The 21,124-nt window shown below is 34.7% G+C and overlaps 1 long non-coding RNA gene across 1 annotated transcript; it reads left to right on the top strand.

The window, feature by feature from the left end:
• Positions 1 to 15,396: 15,396 nt before the first annotated feature.
• LOC126740665 (uncharacterized) lies at positions 15,397 to 20,232 on the top strand. Its single transcript, XR_007661974.1, has 2 exons — positions 15,397 to 15,594; positions 20,192 to 20,232. It is a non-coding gene; the product is annotated as an uncharacterized LOC126740665 (long non-coding RNA).
• The last annotated feature ends 892 nt before the right edge of the window (positions 20,233 to 21,124 follow it).

The raw sequence follows: 21,124 nt of genomic DNA, 5'->3' as shown, positions 1-21,124 counted from the left end.
TTAGTTGTAGATTACTACTGCCGTATTGAAGGTGATAGATTAAAGTTTATCCGCAACCAACAAGCAAAACTTCGAGTAGATACTTATATTGGTCTTGCCGATGCCTTACATGTAAGAGCTGAAAATGAAAATTTAAGAACTGGACGAATTGTTATATTACCTTCTAGCTCTACAGGTAGTCCACGTAATATGATGCAAATTTATCAGGATGCAATGGCAATGGTCAGAAAATTCGGAAAACCTGATATTTTTTTAACTTTTACCTGCAATCCTCAGTGGCCGGAAATTAAAAACAGTTTACTTTCATATGAAACTCCGAATAATAGATCCGATATTATGGTAAAGGTTTGTCATTCAAAAGTAAAGGAACTGTTACGATTAATAAATCAGGAAGACATTTTTGGTGAAGTACAAACTTTTTTAAACACCGTCGAGTTTCAAAAAAGAGGTTTACCTCATGTTCATTTGTTACTAAGCTTAAAAGATAACTGCAAGTTTCGAGAAATTATTGATAAATGTATTTCGACAGAAATTCCAGACCCGAATAACACAACACTGTATAATTTAGTTAAGGCACATATGGTGCACGGTCCTTGCGGCAATCTTAACCCCAAATCAGTTTGTATGGATGAGGGTAAGTGTACAAAAGAATTCCCAAAACCATTTATAGAACAAACAAAAAAAAACGTTAATGGTTATCCTCTTTATCAAAAAAGAAATAATGGTAGGACTATCACTAAAATAATTTATGGCAAAGATGTGGAAACTGACAACCAATTGTTCCTTACAATCCATTTTTATTAATGTATTTTCAGGCTCACATTACTGTTGAACTTTGTGCAAGCGTTCACAGTATAAAATATATACATAAATATGTTTATAAGGGACATGATTGTGCTAATATACAGATTACTGCGGCGGAGAAAGGTACACTCCACCATGATGAAGTGTCAACATTTCTGAATACACGATATGTTAGTCCCACTGAAAACGCCTACAGAATTTTTTGATTCCCTATGCATGAACAGTCTCACACAGTTTTTCGTTTACCTGTACACTTACCGCAAGAACAACAAATATTCTTTCGCGAGGACAATGCAACTGAAGCATTATTTAGAGCAGAAATGCAACATACAGAGTTAATTGCGTGGTTTGAGTTGAATAAAAATCCGTCAACCAGAAGTTCTTACATTTATCCAGAAGCACCAGTTCATTATGCCTGGAATAACCTAAAAATTATTGGTCGAATGTACAATGTTTCTCCAAATTGAATCTAAAGGATATCATTTTCGTCTCTTACTACTTTATGTCGTAGTTGCTACAAGTTTTGACGACTTAAGGACTTATGATAATGTCCATTATGCTTCTTTTAAAGAGGCAGCGATGCGACGTGGGCTGCTTCAGGACGATACCGAATGGCATCGTTGTTTACAAGAAGCATTTGTTTTTCAAATGCCACATTAAATGAGGCAACTTTTTGCTTATATTTGCATATTTGAGCAACCTTCTAATGCAGTCTCATTGTGGGATACTTTTAGGGATTCTCTGAGCGAAGACTACTTGCTTCTTTACAGTCAGGATATTGCTTATAAACCCACTCTTAATGATATTAATAAATCCTTAACATTGCATGGTTTTTCTCTTTCGACATTTAATTTACCAATTGAAAATAATATACCATTAGTTCCAGACAATGCACCTCACTTAAGTTTAAATTATGATCGTGATTCTATGATTTTGCAGGCAAATCAGGAGCAACTTCTAATTATTAATGAAATAAGTAAAGTTATACAAGAAAACAATATTAACAGGAGCAATGCTTATTTTATAGATGGTCTAGGAGGTACAGGAAAAACTTTTTTGTATCAGTGTCTTATATCGAAGTGTCACAAGAGGGTTATCATCTTTAAATATTAACAGTAAAATGGCAGAAAATATTAAATTAACACGACTAATTATATGGGACGAAGCGCCAATATCATTTTTAAAATTTTTTAAACATTATTTTTTAAATTTAAGGTTTACGATATATGTTCATATTAACTTTTATTCTCAAAATCAAACACTCCCTATATTATAGGCTTTCAATTATTAAACACCCTGTATATTTTTTAAACCAAGAATGATTTGACTGTATTTTCATACATGGTTCCTAAAATTTTATGTATCTAAATAGATGTAACAAGGGAACTTGTTCCATGTTACATCTGCGGTGTTTATATTAAAAAAAATAGAGCATATAAAATATAGGGTGTTTCATCAAAAAAAAACTTACATACCTAAGTATAGAGGTTTTATAGGTTCCTTTATTTTTTAAGATGGCTCCAAAACGAAAACAGAATCGTCCCAATGGCTCCACCAGATATAGCGAGGAAATACTTCAAAAAGCTCTTGAAGAAATTCGATCAGTAGAATCAAAACAGCCAATATCTCGAAAGTATGGGATTTCAAGAGCAACCCTACAGTTCAGATATGTAAAAAATTCAAAAAAATAAAAAAAGGTTCATCTACATACTTGACAGAGGTGGAGGAGATTCATTTAAAATAATGGATCATCGGATAGTCAGTGCAAAGGTTTCCCAAGGCGTAAAATTGACATTCAAACATCTGTTTAAACATTTCTAAATTAAACTGATAGAAGAACACTGTGTCGTTCTCTCTTCTTTTATTACTTTTTGCTAATTTTACTTATTTTTAGTTAACATAAGTTTTCTTTAAAGTTTAAGATATTTAATAATTAATTCGGTAATACTTTGTTTATTTTGGTTTATTTACATTGATTTTGCATATAAAGGGTTCACATCTTACATTTCCTTGCTCTCTTACTCTCTTACTCTATTTATTTCTAAAGCGTGCGTTAACAAATTTGGTTTACATACGTTTAATATTGCTATGACTCTCGAGGGGCTAGATAAAATGTGTACCTCTGCGAAATCAGGAGTCTCCCTTACTATTGGATCTCATTGTAATTCTACTGAAACTTTCGATGTAAATGCTATTATTATGGATAAAATCTGCGATCAAATCCCTACTACCACTATTTCTTTGACTAAATGTCCTCAAATAGAAAATCTTACTCTTTCTGATCCAGATTTTAATAAGCCCGGACCAATTCATTTACTCTTAGGTAACGACATTGTTCCTTATATTTTGCGGGATGGTAAAATTTGCATGGGTTTCGACAATCCTGTTTGTTTAAATACGTTGTTTGGTTGGACAATTGTTGGGAAAACTTCTAATAATTCTCCAATTTTGCAGAAGCAAAAAACATTTTTTACAAAAACATCTGGTTCTATCTTAATTTAATTTTGGAAAAATTCTGGGAAATTGAAAAGTTTCCAGAAGTTGTCTGTATTAGCCCGGAGGAAGAATATTGCCATATATATTTTGAAGAAACAACTACACTTTCGCCTCAAGGTCGTTATGTAGTTTCGTTGCCATTTCGAGTTATTTCACTTGATTTTGGAGACACACGAACGGTGGCTTTAAAGCGTTTTTATGCGCTGGAACGTCGTTTGCTACAAAATAAACATTTCAATAGTGCACTCGGAAATAATGCGTGAATATTTAGATTGTGGACATATGAACGCCGTTTCCCAGCCTGCATTTACTGAAATTAATAATTTCTTCTACATTCCACATCATGCTATATTTGAGGAATCTTCTACTACGCCTATAAGAATTGTTTACGATGCTAGTGCATGCGCACCTAAGAAGATTTCTTTAAATAAAGCGCTCTATACGGGGCCTAAATTGCAAAAGGATTTGATAAAGATACTACTGAATTTTCGTTTTAGTAAATACGTCTTCACTTGAGACATTAAAGCAATATATAGGATGATACAAGTAAATCCTTTGGACCGAAAATTCCAAAGAATTTTATGGCGTTTTTCACCGGACCAACCAATCTCGGATTATAAGATTAATGTTGTTGTTTTTGGGGTAACTTGCTCACCCTTTCTTGCAATACATACCTTGCTAAAATTAGCTAATGATCATTCTGATTTGCAATTAGCTAGTGATTTAATTATTCATTCATCTTATATTGATGATATACATGGGTCCCATGACTCTTTGGACACTTTGCTACTTATGAAAGATCAACTTATTACTCTTTTGATGCGAGCAGGTTTTTTAGTTCGAAAATGGGCTACCAATAACCCTAAAGTGTTGGAAGGCATACCAGAAGATCACATTCAGACAGAATCGCTTTCTTTTGATCCTGAAAACCGTAATTTTTTAAAAATCCTTGGCTCTAAATGGAGCCCGGTTTCAGATGCATTTCTTTATCACTTTGATTGCTCCGTAATATAGCCTCTTACTAAAATAAAATTACTTTCTGATTTGTGTAAGATTTTTGACCCAATGGGTTATTTAACCCCCCTTACTATATTTGCAAAACTATTAATTCAACATTTGTGGCAGCTAAAACTTGCCTGGAATCAAGAAATACCCAAAGAAGTTACCCTCAAATGGATAAAATATAAATCTGAATTAAAATTGCTACATAATTTTAAAATTTTACGTCACATTGATATACGAGACTCTCGTTCAATCCAATTGATAGGATTTTGTGATGCTTCTGAGAAGGCCTATTGTGCCGTACTTTACGTTCGTGTCTTATATGAAAATAATAATATTCAAAACTATTTGCTTTGCGGTAAAAGTAAGGTTGCTCCTTTACAAACTATTGGTATACCTAGACTAGAGTTATTGTCTATGGTACTTCTTACAAAATTAATCCAATTTACTACTCATGGTCTCTCTCAAAGGTATTCTTTTGATCAAATATTTTGCTTTTCTGACAGTACCGTCGCATTACATTGGATCAAAGGTTCTGCTCATTCTTGGAAACAGTTTGTAGCTAATCGTGTTTCATATATACAAAAAAGAATTTCCCCCGATTGTTGGTATCACATCACCGGCATAAATAATCCTAGTGATTGCGGCACTCGAGGAATGTTCCCATTCGATCTTCTAAATTGCAATTTGTGGTGGAATGGACCTGAATTTTTAAAATACTCGTTCGAAGCATTGAATCTTTTTAATGCATCCAGAATTCCAGAATGTGACATAGTTTTTTCAGAAGCGAAAAGTAAAAATTTTTTAGCGGTAGAGACAATCTGCTTATTTCAATCGTTACTGGAAAAATTTAACTCTTTATCTAAAATACAAAGAATTGTTGCTTATGTTGTTCGAATATGTCACCGATTTCAAAAAAAGGAAGTTGTGCCATTTGAATATATCACTATTCCTGAATTACAAAATGCTCTACTTTGCCTTACTAAATGTATCCAACTGGAACATTTTGCTGCCGAAATAGCTAAACTGAAAAGTGAAGTTGCATTACCAAAATCTTTAAGAAAATTAAAACCTTTCTTAGATAGTCAGGGATTTCTTAGAGTGGGAGGTCGCATTTGTCATGCTGAGCTAGCATTTGATGTAAAATTTCCCCTGTTGATACCTAGAAAAAGTAAATTCACCGATTTACTTATTAAGCATATACATGTGTCAAATTTACATTGTGGCATACATACTACTCATTACTTGCTTTTACAAAATTTTTGGATTCTTAATGCTCGAAAAGCCATTTATAGCGTACTCTCAAAATGCCTTACTTGCTGGAAAACCAAACCTATTCCTTATCAACCCCCTATGGGCGACTTGCCAAAATACCGCGTGAGCCAACATCGTGTGTTTTCGTATATTGGTATAGATTTGTGTGGTCCGTTTTCTGTAACCATGGGTAAACTTCGTGGTGCAAAGACCACCAAAGCATACATAGCCTTGTTCATATGTTGTGCAGTTAAAGCTGTGCATATAGAACTAGTATCTGAATTGAGTACAGAAGCATTTTTGGCGGCTCTCAGACGATTTATCGCGCGGCGAGGAAACGTCACTGATATTTACTCGGATAACGGTACAAACTTTGTGGGTGGTTCTAATTATTTGAAAGATATTTTTAAAGATTGTTCTGCGAAGGAAGGTATTGTTTGGCATTTTTTACCTAGTGCAAGTCCTCATTTTGAAGGCATATACGAATCCAATATCAAATCCGTTAAATTGTATTTAACTCGAATCGTCGGTAACCAAATTCTTACCTACGAAGAATTAAATACTTTTGTGGTACAAATAGAAAGTGTGCTTAATTCACGCCCTCTATGTCCTGTTACTAGAGATCCTAATGATCTATCTGTACTCACCCCCGGGCATTTCCTGAATATGCAGCCCCCAACTTGTTTACTTGATCCCGACTACACAGAGGTTCCTGCTAATAGATTATCGCGTTGGAATCTTCTATTGCAATTACATTCCCATTTTTGAAAACGATGGAGCCGCGAATATCTCCATACATTGCAACAACGGTCTAAATGGACTCATCCGCTGTCGGGTTCAGTTGATTGTGGTACTTTGGTGCTTATACGAGATGAAAATCGCCGACTATTAGATAGTGGGACGAGACTATTCCCAAAGTCGTAGCTCCTTTATTAACCGAGATACACATTTTTAGTTTCCATATATGTGCTCCAAAAACCCAAAGTTTAGAAGTCGATATCTCGGCTTCTATAAGCACTATTTTTAAAAATCCAACAGTTTTGTCTTAATTTTGTCGTTCTGAATCCAACGAGATTACTCCCAAAGTCGTAGCTCCTTTATTAACCGAGATACAAATTTTTAGTTTCCATATATGTGCTCCAAAAACCCAAAGTTTGGAAGTCTGTATCTCGGCTTCTATAAGCACTATCTTTAAAAATCTAACAGTTTTGTCTTAGTTTTTTCGTTTTGAATCCAAAGAGACCACTCATAAAGTCTTAGCTCCTTTATTAACCGAGATACAAGCTTTTAGTTTCCATATATGTGCACCAAAAACCCAAAGTTTGGAAGTCTATATCTCGGCTTCTATAAGCACTATTTTTAAAAATCCAACAGTTTTGTCTTAGTTTTGTCGTTCTAAATCCAACGAGATTACTCCCAAAGCCGTAGCTCCTTTATTAACCGAGATACAAATTTTTAGTTTCCATATATGTGCTCCAAAAACCCAAAGTTTGGAAGTCTATATCTCGGCTTCTATAAGCACTATCTTTAAAAATGCAACAGTTTAGTCTTAGTTTTGTCGTTCTAAATTCAACGAGGTTACTTCCAAAGTCGTAGCTCCTTTATTAACCGAGATACAAATTTTTAGTTTCCATATATGTGCTCCAAAAACCCAAAGTTTAGAAGTCTATATCTCGGCTTCTATAAGCACTATCTTTAAAAATGCAACAGTTTAGTCTTAGTTTTGTCGTTTTAAATTCAACGAGGCTACTCCCAAAGTTGTAGCTCTTTTATTAACCGAGATACAAATTTTTAGTTTCCATATATGTGCACCAAAAACCCAAAGTTTGGAAGTCTGTATCTCGGCTTCTATAAGCACTATCTTTAAAAATTTAACAGTTTTGTCTTAGTTTGTCGTTCTGAATCCAACGAGACTATTCCCAAAGTCGTAGCTCTTTTATTAACCGAGATAAAAATTTCTAGTTTCCATATATGTGCTCCAAAAACCCAAAGTTTGGAAGTCTATATCTCGGCTTCTATAAGCACTATTTTTAAAAATCAAACAGTTTTGTCTTATTTTTGTCGTTCTAAATCCAACGAGACCACTCCCAAAGTCGTAGCTCCTTTATTAACCGAGATACAAATTTTTAGTTTCCATATATGAGCACCAAAAACACAAAGTTTGGAAGTCTATATCTCGGCTTCTATAGGCACTATTTTTAAAAATCCAACAGTTTTGTCTTAATTTTGTCGTTCTGAATCCAACGAAATTACTCTTAAAGTCCTAGCTCTTTTATTAACCGAGATACACATTTTTAGTTTCCATATTATGTGCTCCAAAAACCCAAAGTTTGGAAGTCTATATCTCGGCTTCTGTATCTAATCTATAGGTTAATGGGACGCATAGAAAAGGTTATTTATGGCAAGGATCAGGTTCCAAGGGTGGCTATAGTTAAAACTCCTACGGGTTTGCTTAAACGCCCTCTCGTCAAATTATGCCCTTTACCAATATCTTCTTAAAATACCTTTAACTGGGTATTTTCAGGGTTGGGGAGAATGTTTCGTTCTCTCTTCTTTTATTACTTTTTGCTAGTTTTACTTATTTTTAGTAAACATAAGTTTTCTTTAAAGTTTAAGATATTTAATAATTAATTCGGTAATACTTTGTTTATTTTGATTTATTTACATTGATTTTGCATATAAAGGTTCACCCGGTATAACACACGCGTTTCTTGGTAAATTGTTAATATTTAAACTCGACCTATCTTACATTTCCTTACTCTCTTACTCCCATGTTCCATCCATAAAGCCTTGCTCTTCTTCCTACTTTACCTTATGGACCCCTCGGGGCGAGAGGAGTAAGCTATTTGACCGAGGTCTTCCGCCAAAATACGGAACAGGTGTGCGATACCGGAGAGCAGTAGTACTACGGCAATTATTGAATCGGTACCTAAATCTCATGCGAGATAATACCGAAGTGCATCACGTCTTTGTCGATTTAATGAAAGCTGATTGGGGTGTTCCTTATATCAACATCCTTTATTTCATTTATTACTAGGGTAAGTCGAGTCATTTTTTTTCTTTTACGTTAAATTGTGTCTCTTCTTATTTTATTGCACTAATTACATAGTCACAAAGGGTGTGCGTCGAAAACAGAAGGATCACCTTATTTCAGTGTGACTGGAGCAGCGTCCCTATTTCTTTAGAATCTGGCCTTGATAAATAATTAAGATCGAAATAACCTTGATTTAAGTAATTAAACATATTATATTATTAACAGGCCCGAAACATTGAAAAATAATTTACCAGGCGATAAATGGTTCAACCATTTTTTAAAGCGTCCTCCTGAATTAGCAAATCGATTTGCAAAAGCGGTTAATTCAGCTTCGGCAAATGTAGCGGAAAGCGATATTAAAAAGTGGTTCACAGATATCGAACTTTATTTAAAAAAGAAGGACTTATTTGACATTATGAAGCATCCCAGCAAAATTTCTAATGGCGATGAAACAAACTTTTATTATGTGCCAAAACTTGGACAAGTCGTTGCTCTAAAAGGCTCCAAGAACGTTTACAAAGTAAATATGGGAGATGCGAAACAGAATCTCACTGTGATGTTCACCTTCTCAGCATCGGGTACAATAACACCGCCGATGATCATCTTCCCAAACAAGAGACTTCCACAATCGGTGAAGGACGGTGTTCCAGAAGAAAGGACATTCGTTAACTGATAATGGCTGGATGAAATCTGAAACGTTTTTTCTACTAATCAAATCACGACAGGCGAAAATATAAGGAATGACACTCAGTCAGCTGTTTTTAACGTCAGTCTTGCGATTTATTTATTTTGTTGGAAATTTTTGCTAAGGGCTTGTATTGTCGTAATTTTTTGTTGGATGTCACTACCGCACAATTTTTTTTACAGAATTAAATAAAAAACACGATGCAACCAAAATGTATGGATTTAGGCCAAAGCAATACCGTCGAAGAGCCTGCAGTTGCTCCAAGCACACCTATCGTAGAGCAGGTGCCATTTATTGAACTTGAACAAAACATAAGCGATTTAAATGAAATTACCAATCAACCAAAAAAAATATTTGCAGAACTCCAAAATGTCACTCTGTTGCAAAGTGAATATGAAGAATTTAAGGAGAACACTCAAGGGACTACCAACAATTATTCCTTAATAGCATTCGAATGTGAAGAACTTGAGAATTTTGCTTCCGGTCCAGAACCTGTCACCGGCAGCCCATATTCTATGGAAACTGGCAGAGAACTTCATTCGGATCTGCAGAATACTCTTCCAAGCTTACCAGTTGAAAACTTCAACCGTTCGCCTTTCGAAGCTTCCGATTTACATGGAGAGGTCGAGCAAATTGTACAGCAAGATATTGATAATGTTCTAGGGACTACAAACAGCAGCATGGGGCAAAACCACCGAGTTCATCTGGAGGAAACATCTACTTCTGAACTCTCAGGAAGTGACAATGATTCCGAATCCTTAACAGCTAGTGATTTAGATGAAGATGTAATGGGTTTAACTAGAAAGCGTAAGCGAAAACCCGGAACTTGGAAGCGGAACGCACAAAATATTTTGAGAATGGCGGGAAAGGAATACCAAAATAGATCTGAAAAAATAGTTTCAGCAAAAAGTGTTAGAGAAGTTAGCTGTAAGTGTCATTCTAAGTGTTCATCCAAAATAGAAAAAGCCCAGCGAGAGCAAATGTTAGCTGACTACTTAACGATAGATTCAGAGAGATCAAAGTGGGCTTTTATTAGCAAAAGTGTTAACCGTATTCCAGTAAAAAGAAGGTACAGTGGCGATTGTACGAAACGAGCACATACTTTACAATACACTGTGATGTCTAATGGCCAGAGAGTCCAAGTGCGCAAAAAGTTTTTTCTGGCCACTTACAATATTTTCGGCAAAAAAGTTGTAACCGTATTAGAAAAGTTAGCCGCTTCAGGTATCACTGAAATAGATCACAGGGGTCACAAGGAACCATCCAACAAGAAGCCAGAGGACATTAAGAATGTAATCAGAGATTGCATCAAATCATTATCAGTAGTTGCTTCTCACTTAACTGTCGAACCAACACGAAAAGAAAATATTTGCCAGCTGATTTAAGTGAAGCTCGTATCTATCAAGACTACGTGGAGTACTGTAAAGAGCATGTCGCCCAGCCAGAAAAACTTAGTTTTTATATATTAATATTTGCCTTAGAATTTAACTACGGCTTTCACACCCCAAAAAAGGATCAATGTGACTATTGTACTCAACACAAGAATAAGCCAGATGAAGAAAAAGAAAAATGTAAGGAAGAATACGACTTGCATTTGATTCGAAAAGAAGAAGTTAGAGAACAAAAGAAAAATGGCAAGACTGAAGCTGTTAATAATCCGACTGTTAGTTGTTTTACCATGGACCTAGAAAAAATATTAACGCCAAGTTTGTAAGTAGGGCAGTTATATTATAAAAGAAAGATAAAGACTTACAATTTTATGGTGTATGATCTTGCTACTAAACAAGCGACAAACTACATGTGGCATGAAGGAGCTTCAGAAATTTCTACTTGTTTGTGGAAACTTTTAGTTTCATTAGGATCCAAGAAAGCAGTGACTCTTTATTCAGACACAGTATCAGGTCAGAATCGCAACTCACTTATTTCTATAATGTTCATAAGAGCCGTAAAAGAAAAAAACCCATCGAAACAATAAATCAAAAGTTTATGGAATCGGGGCACTTAGAAATGGAGTGCGATTCTGTGCACTCTTTAATAGAGGCCCGGGGTAGAAAAGTTGACATTTTTACGACAGAAGGATGGTACATGATCGCCCGTACTGCAAAAATAAACAAACCGTATCACAAGATTGTGGAATTAGATTATACAAACTTCTTTAATTACAAGAAATATAGTGGTCAAGTGATGATGAACAAAACTCATCCGGAAAAAGGTGAAGTAATGAAATGGTTAAAAGTAAAGTGGTTCTAGTACCGCAAAGACGAGCCTCTAACTATCTATTATTAGTATCGATTAAGCGATAATCTTTATTATAATCTGCCATTATAGAAGTACCAAGATTGTTTTGCTTCCAACCAAAAATAGAGCAAACTAAACTAAGGGACCTATTAAACCTTTGTCAAGATGGTAGTATTCCATCAACCAATCACGAATTTTATAAAAATTTGACCCCTTAAGATAATGTTCAAGAAAACTGTAGTTCGGACAGTGAACTAGAAATCCCAGACTAATATAAAATTATAATTAAAATTGGTGGTGGTTTACCTATTTGTTTTGTAAAATTTCCAAAAATTGTTTGCTATTAAACTCCATTAAAAACTATTATTTTTTCATTTTTGTATTTGCTTGTAAAATGATAATTCACTTTCACTGAGTACTAAGTTCAACTTAGGTGAGACTGAAGGTTTAAAAACACCAAGAATGAACGTAATGTTCCCAATTAGCATTGTGATGGGTTGTATAAAGTTAGGGTAAGACAAGTTTGCTTATTAAGGTAATGTTTTATGGATATTGACTTTGTTATTGTTGGAATAATGTTTTGTGGTCTAATAACCACATTTACAGCTATTTCACAAAATAGTCGTGTTTTAAGTTGCTTTTGCTAGGTTTCAGCATTTAGCAGAGTGGCTTGACGCTTTTAGAAATCCCGCACGTGTTGTAAACTTCGCTTCAATATTTAGCAGTCAAAAGGTTTAACACACATTTTAACTCAAATAGTAAATTATTATATAATTTGTTAAAACCAACTACAAAAAAATATCTTAAACTATCTATGTCCAAAATTTCAATATTCTGACAGTAAAAATAAAAAAGTTATGGATAAGATATTTTTGTGGAATAAAAACTTTACGCGCCATTTTCTCGAAATTATAATTATGTGGACTAGCTTCCTTGACCTCTAAGGCGACAATATAGTCCCTTTGGTGTGATACTCATATCACAAAACAGCTTTACAATAGAAATTACAAACATAATTTTACAATTTATCTCCTGAAGATTAAAGCTAAACTAACACGTGTCAAGAGTAAAATGAAGAGTTTTGGTTAGTGATAAAAATAATGAACATGACGGATATTTTCTCAAGATTATAGAAAACATAACCCTAGTTATAGTCATATATTTCAATAAAATACAGTCGTTATAGAAAAAAAAATTCGGGCTAATATCGGTTAAGTTCATGCCCAAAAATCAATATGCTATCAAAAAAATTTAGCCACTGTCTTTGCTTGCTAAATAGCGTATTTAACTAATTTAAGTATAAGATTTTAATTAGAAATAAACATAAAATGAAAATGATCAAGCAAGACCCGTTCAGTTAACATCTGTTTCCAGTCATCTTGAATAGGACGAGAATAACACCATACGATGACAGGATCATCATCCGTCTTGTTTCCGAAGTAATTTTCACAAACCAGCGCTCCTACTGCTGATATAGCCCGACGGCTATTTTGACAGATAATAGAATAGAAATTGGTTATTTTATCTCGGCGCTAATGCATCATAACGTTACCGTTATAACAAAGGAGAGTTTTTATGGGCCCTAGATGATGCCTAATGGGGTTTAAGGGCCAAAAAATTGGAGTTTTTATTGAACTCATTTATTAAAATAAAGTGCAAAAGTATCCCCTTTTTTTTGGGTAATATTTTCGTAACTTTTCTAGTGAAATATAAAAAGATATTTTTCACCAGTTTAACTAAATATGTTCAAATTTTAATAAGTTTAGTTTTGTAATATGTCCTTTAATTAATTCCTTAAAAAAATATAAAATTTATTAATAACCATAAATAGTCTTTTGTAATTTCAAATGTTCTCCAATAACCTAAAAAATAACGTATGTTGTAATAATTTATGATTCCTTCCATATCTGGCATATATGAGTGATGATCCTTTGTTCGAGAAAACATTGGGAGCAATTAATTTATTTGGTGCCGCCGGTTGTGTAGTAAAAGAAAAAATGTGATTTTGCTCAAAAATAATTTACTTCATGATCGATTTTTCGAGATTAAATTATAGGCTCTCTGTTGCTAAATCTTTATAATAAAAAGCTTTTAGTATTAAGGTAAACGTTTTACGGAACTATTTATATAAAAGAAAGGTAAACTCAATTTATATTAATTCTTAGTCGTGTTTATTATAATATTTTTTAATTAAATTCTTACCTAAAAAGGAAAGATGAGGTGTACTGAAGTATTGCATGTAACTAAATTAAATTTTTCTTCCTCAGTATACCAGGAGTTTTTAAAGTTGAATCAGTTATCTTGTGAACTTACCAAACGAAGTCGATATACAAAAAATTACTTATATCAAAGTTGCATTATAAGATATTGATAGAATTGTTGTTAAATTTATTACTAAATTAAAATAAAGAATGAGGAAAAATCAGTTGAAAATTAAATATAAAAATCTAAGAACCAAATGCATTTCACCAATAAAAAATGTTCAACAAAAGTCTGGCATAAAGGCCTAGAAGGCCTTGGAAACTCATTATTTAGATATTGACTTCAATTTAGTAACTTCTCGTCGAAATAAAATGTCATAAAGCCTGCACAGGTTTTATGACAGTAAAATAGAATATCCAGATGGAAAAAGTATGAACCAATAATCATATCATTTACTACGTTAGCTAAACATCTTCATAATCTATGTTGAAGATTATTTTCTTTTACAGAATGTGGATTTTCTACTACTCAAATAAAATTGCTAATTAGAAATTATGTAACGCTTTTTATGTGAATGTAGCTTCATCTATACAAGGTGTCGCAAGTTTGATTAATCAGGGAGAACTCAAAAATTGTAAAAAATTTAAAGTCGATTAAATCTTTTTTTTACGGAATACGCGCTCGAACAATAGGGCAAACCTTATAAGACTTGAGTATCAAGAGTAGCGTCAATGCTACGAATGTGTCTAAGGAAATTTTTCTTAAAGTTCTAAAACAGTCGGGCCGCCACCTTCCTTCTATCCTCCAAACCTTAAAACATTGAATGCCTAGAATAAGCCTAGCTGCAAGATATAGACGAGGTTATTCACCATCTCTCAGACAATAATGTCAAATCGACTTTCTATTTTTTTATACAACATATATTTTTTTTAATTATTTAGAATGTTTTTTTAATGTGTTGTATTTTATAACAGGTAAAAAAAATACTCTATAAAAGTTTCGTTTATTTGCTAACTAATAATATATACTTTAGGAGTAATCAACAAATTTTTCAGAATAAAAAAGATTCTTCACAAAAAAGTTAATGAAAAAAAAAGCAACTCTGCAACATAAATTAACTCTATGTTTACAATGAAAGTATCCGATGTTGCCACTTTGTGCTTTTTTTCTAGATATTTTTGCATATGTGTCAAGCTATCGTCCAATCGATATATAGTCCGGTCCCGCTGGTATTTAATCGAAATAATGCCCGTAACTCCTCAAATTCCCAAGGAATTTAAATAATTTTTGTCCAGATATTAACAATCATCGATTTATAGTGGTTATAAACCTCTACAAGCTAATGTTTATTGGTGAAAATTAATTATAAAGTCGAATGTTAAAAAAGTGTAAGAGGCTCCAAAGGATTTGAATTAATCTTTTTTCTATAATATATTATTATGAAAATGTAAATACGTTAATTATTCTGCTAGTTTTTGTACAATTTTATTAGTATTCTGTAGTTAAAGTTGATTCGTAGGGTTTCTTTAGGGTTCTACTTACGTTTGGTTTATTATTTTCATCTATAGTGTTTAGTTTTTAAGTAGTTCATTTTGTTTAAGAGCCCCATTTTGGCCCCAATTTAGGTTATTTAGGTTATATTATTGTAAATCCCTGTAGTTCTAATTTTCTAGAATTTGTATACTTGCTTGCTTTGACTGTCAGTATTCTCCTAAAATTATTGGTCTCTTTGGGCAAAAACAATGAAGATAATTCTAAATATTTCGAAACTGTTCCATCGGGTTTTAAAAAGGACGCGCTTCGTGACAAATCATTCAGTTTTAATTGTTTAGTCAGTTTTTACCTTGGAAACAATTAAACGACAGTGAAAGCGAGTTAGGTTAGTGTTTTTGACGTTGACAGTAAAAGTGTGTTCCCGAATTTTGTTACAATTGGTGTCAGAAGTAAAGGATATTTGGAAGCTCATTTTAGTGGATGTCTTTAACAAGAAGTCAGGCCAAAATGGAGACCGAGAAATTGATGGAGCTGCTATTAAGGAAGTTTGAAGAGCGAAAAGTAGAACAAGAAGAACGAGACCGTAAACAGAAGGAAGAACAAGAAGAACGAGACCGCAAACAAGAAGAGCGAGACAAGAAACAGGAAGATTTACTAAAGACAATTAAACCTGACCTGAAGAAGGAAAATGAAGACCTGATTTGAACCATGAAAGATGACTTACTTAATTTAAAAAAAATTCTTAAAAAGGAGCAGGAGGAACGAGACAGAAAACAAGAGGAACGAGTTTTATAATTTAAAGAAGATCTGGAGAAGAATCAGAAACAATTAATGACTAACTTTGAAGCAACAGTAGAAGAAGAATTGGGGCAAGTACAAAAAAAGATCCAAGAACTAGAGATGAAAGTAAAACGGACTCCTCTTCATCCCGATCCTGGAATGCAAACAATGATGAAAGTAAAGCAACCAAAATTCGACGGCAAAGAAGAGTACCTATTTGAATCAATTTGAGGCCGCTGCTAGGGGAAATCGCTGGGATAATGAAGAAATGGCAATCAATCTTAAACTAAGCCTTAGAGAAGAAGCTACAGAAATATTAAGAATGGTGCCATCTGAGGATCAGCTCAATTTCGACGTACTGGTGCGTACCTATAGAGCGGAGATACGGTGAAGCCCATCTACAACAAGTGTACCAGGCTCAATTGAAATCTAGAAGACAACAACCCGAGAAAGGACTCCAACAGTTTGAGGCCGATGTTGCTCGATTAGTAAATGTGGCTTACCCTTCAGCCCCAACAAAGTTCCGAGAACAAATTTCTATAAATTGTTTTATTGACGGAGTTCGAGATCCAGATACTAACCACGCTCTAAGGATGGCTCATCATAAAAGTATATCAGAAGCTTTGGCCCATGGACTAGAGTATGAGGCAGCTTTTCAAGCAACTAGAAGGCAGACACGAATAAGACAAATCAGAACTTCGGAAAGTGATCTCGAAGACCGCCTAAAGAAGATTGAATCATTATTAGCGAGGAAACCTAAAAGACCATTGCAATGCTGGAGTTGCAATGAGGAGGGGCACCTTAAACGTCAATGCGCCAAGCCTTTAAGAGATCCAAGGAACGAGGAAAACTTCAACTTCAAGCTGGCTGGGTGCTACCAAGCCCCACGTATAAGACTAAACCGGCTGCCACATCCTGGAGAGAGCTTGGTAGTACCGGGAAAAATATGCGGCTGTGAATGTAAGATGGTAGTGGATACAGGATCAAGTCATACTATCGTGAAGCCGAACATCGTAGCACACTGTAGGCTCTCAGCACCACCCAATTTAATTCTGGAGTCTGCAAATGGAAAAAGGATCCCGATTCTTGGATTGCATGAAGCTACAGTTACAATTGGCTTAACAACATTCCAACAGCCAGTACTAGTGGCAGAAATCATGGATGATGTCATATTAGGATTAGATGTTATGAATGCTCAGCAGTTTAAAATGGATGTATATAACCGGATATTGACGACGAGAAATGAAGAGATTTTTATGCACCACCTATATGAAGATAAAGTAAATACCAGAGTCGTTAAATTATTCAAGGATGTTACTATACCAGGAAATTCAGAGGTGATGGTTTATGCTACAACTGGAGGAAAAGAGGGAGAAACTGTTTTGATTGAGCTCATGGAAAACTGCAAACTATATAGTCAAGGAATTTTTCCAGCCAAGACGTTATCTACGCAGAAGAAATCTACTATTTTGGTTTGAATGGTAAATTTAAAAGAATATGATCAACACCTGAAACAAGGAAAGAACATTGGCGTATGCTCTGAAGTAGTGGCAGTCATGAAAAATGCTGATAGAAGTCGTTATTCAAACAGACCTTTTCCTGTATGTTTACAAAACCTATTTGAAGAATCTTCTGCCAATTTAACCATGGACCAGTGTAGTAAATTGCGACGTCTTCTTGAAGAAAATCAGGATGTGTTTTCCTTGCACGATAAAGACCTGGGACGAACTGATTTGGTGCAGCATCGAATTAACACTGGAGACAATACTCCGATTAAACAAGCACCTCGAAGAATTCCGATAACTAAACAAGTAGAAGTTTCCTCAATGCTTCAAGAAATGAGGACACAAGGAGTGATAGAACCTTCTCAGAGTCCTTGGACATCTCCAGTTGTGCTAGTGAAGAAAAAGGATGGATCCACTAGATTTTGTGTAGACTATCGGCGACTGAATGATATTACCAAGAAAGACAGTTATCCCCTACCAAGAATTGACGACACCCTGGACACGCTATCAGGTTCACAATGGTTCTCAACACTCGATCTAAAGAGTGGATACTGGCAGGTAAAGATGCACCCAGAAGATAAGGAAAAGACCGCATTCTCGACTAGAACAGGACTTTAACAGTTTACAGTAATGCCCTTTGGACTCTGCAATGCTCCAGCTACCTTTGAGAGAATCATGTTTAGTTTATCTGGATGACGTTATCATACTGGGGAAAACATTTGAAGATCATTTGAAGAATATTCAAAAGGTATTTGTTAAACTGCGAGAGGCCAACCTGAAGCTAAGTCCTAAAAAATGTTGCTTATTTCAAAAAGAAGTTCGATACCTTGGCCATGTAATATCAGAAAAAGATGTCAAGACTGATCCAGATAAAGTAGAGGCGATCGAAAAATGGCCACGACCCACTGACAAACACCAATTAAGAAGCTTTCTGGGCCTTTGTACCTATTACAGAAGATTTGTAAGAAATTTCCCTAATCTTGCAAAGCCTCTACATAAGCTCACGGAGGACAAAATGGTATTTAGTTGGTCAACAGACTGTGAAGAAGCATTTCAACGGTTAAAAAGAGCACTATGCACATCTCCAATTTTAACATATCCGATTCCTGGACAACCTTTTATTTTGGATACCGATGCGAGTAATGTTGGAATTGGGGCCGTTCTATCACAAATATATGAAGATGGCGAGCAAGTGATAGCTTATTTCAGTAAAACGTTATCAAAACCAGAAAGAAATTCATTGGTTATAAAAGATGGATTATTAAAAAGAGTCTGGGAGAGCGTAGATGGAAAAGAAAAGACACATCTGACAGTCCTTCCTCGAAAACGTATTCCGGAAGTCCTTGAAGCTGTTCATGGCGGTGTCGGCGGAGGACATTTTGGAGTTAGTAAGACCTTGGCAAAAGTGAGAGAACGGTTTTACTGGCTGAACAGTCATCAAGACGTTGAACGCTGGTGCCGACAGTGTGAGCAGTGTTCGTCAAGCAAGGGCCCAAGAACCCGGACAAGAGGAAAGATGATGCAGTATCTTGTTGGTACGCCCTTTGAATGAATTGCCATAGACGTAGCAGGACCCTTTTCTACTAGTAGCTCCGGAAACCGATATGCTCTTGTTGCTATGGATTACTTTAGTAAGTGGCCCGAGGCTTATCCGATTCCAAACCAAGAAGCAACAGTAGCTGAAGTGCTGTTCCGGAACTGGATTTGTCGATTTGGTGTACCCAGAGAGATACATTCAGACCAAGGAAGGAACTTTGAGTCACAAATATTCCAACAAGTATGCCAGTTGCTGGAAATCAATAAGACCCGTACAAGTCAACTGGAAAAAGCCCGGCAAAAGTTGTCTACGGTGATGAACTTCGTTTACCTTTGGACATTATTACTGGAAGACCCCATAAGTCTGAATTTACAAGAGCGTTTACAAATTGTTCACGAACAAGCACGGGATAAACTTCATCTAGAAAGTAACAGAATGAAATCACGTTATGACATAAAGGCAAATTCTACCGGTTTTAATCCTGGGGATAAAGTCTGGTTATACAATCCACGGAGGACGAAGGGCAAGTCACCAAAGCTCCAGACGGATTGGGAAGGTCTATTCAATGTGGTCACCAGAATCAACGACGTGGTGTACCGTATCCAGCGACATCCGATAGCGAAGATGAAAATTGTAAACATCGTCCGGCTAGCGCCCTATCATGACTCAGGTGGTCCCATGTTTGATCGGGACGATGAAACTTGAGAGGGGAGCAGTATTATGAAAATGTAAATACGTTAATTATTCTGCTAGTTTTTGTACAATTTTATTAGTATTCTGTAGTTAAAGTTGATTCGTAGGGTTTCTTTAGGATTCTACTTACGTTTGGTTTATTATTTTCATCTATAGTGTTTAGTTTTTAAGTAGTTCATCTTGTTTGAGAGCCCCATTTTGGCCCCAATTTAGGTTATTTAGGTTATATTATTGTAAATCCCTGTAGTTCTAATTTTCTAGAATTTGTATACTTGCTTGCTTTAACTGTCAGTATTCTCCTAAAATTATTGGTCTCTTTGGGCAAAAACAATGAAGATAATTCTAAATATTTCGAAACTGTTCCATCGGGTTTTAAAAAGGACGCGCTTCGTGACAAATCATTCAGTTTTAATTGTTTAGTCATTTTTTACCTTGGAAACAATTAAACGACAGTGAAAGCGAGTTAGGTTAGTGTTTTTGACGTTGACAATAAAAGTGTGTTCCCGAATTTCGTTACAATATGATAAACATCTATACGGATTTGAGATGGTCGCAAACCTCTATAAATAAAAATAATAGGTTTTTTTTGGTAAAAAATATTTGAATTGTTAGATGTTAAAAAAATATAAAAGACTTTAACTCCTAACGGTTATAAGGAAAAGCTTTATCCATATCCTTATTGGCTAGTTATAGTTCTTTATAATATCTAACAACCTAATAATTTTTAACCAAAGAACTTTCGTTTGTGGAGGTTTGCAAGCATCTAAAATCCGTTTACTTATTTTTATACATCATAAAAAAAAAGTTGAATTCAAATCCGTTGGAAGTTAAATTTTTAATTAATTTCACAAAAAACACTTAGTTTTTACCCACCAGGTTTATACCCACGATAATTCGATTTACTTATAGATTGTTAATATCTAGACAAAAAAATATTAAAAGTCCTTTGGAATTCCAGGAGGTACGTGCATTATATTGATTAAATAACAGTGGGCGCAGACTATAAATATGATGCTGGCAAACGACATAAGCTGCATTCTTGATTTGGGTGCGAGTCCGAAAAACAAAAAATTTGATAAATTATAATAATATTCTTAATTACTTATTTTTATTAATATTTACCAAAAAAAAATGACGGGAAAAAGTCGGTTAATTCTGGTGTATAACACTCAATAGATATAGCACAAATATGTCGTCTTTTATAATATTATTATAACCTAAAAGGATGATACAATTAACACCTAACTCACTGACTGTGAGAGGAACGATGTGAATTTCCTTTTTCCAATATGCGTGACCCACTTTAGACTTCTCTACCAATTTTCAGCAAAAAGAGAGTTTTTAGTTTTAATATTTAATAAAAAAAAAACGCTCCGAAACCACTCAAAATATCCTTTTAA

The sequence above is a fragment of the Anthonomus grandis genome, chromosome 9 (assembly GCF_022605725.1).
Source record: "Anthonomus grandis grandis chromosome 9, icAntGran1.3, whole genome shotgun sequence".
NCBI lineage: Eukaryota > Metazoa > Arthropoda > Insecta > Coleoptera > Curculionidae > Anthonomus > Anthonomus grandis.
This window is presented reverse-complemented; position numbering and strand designations above follow the sequence as displayed.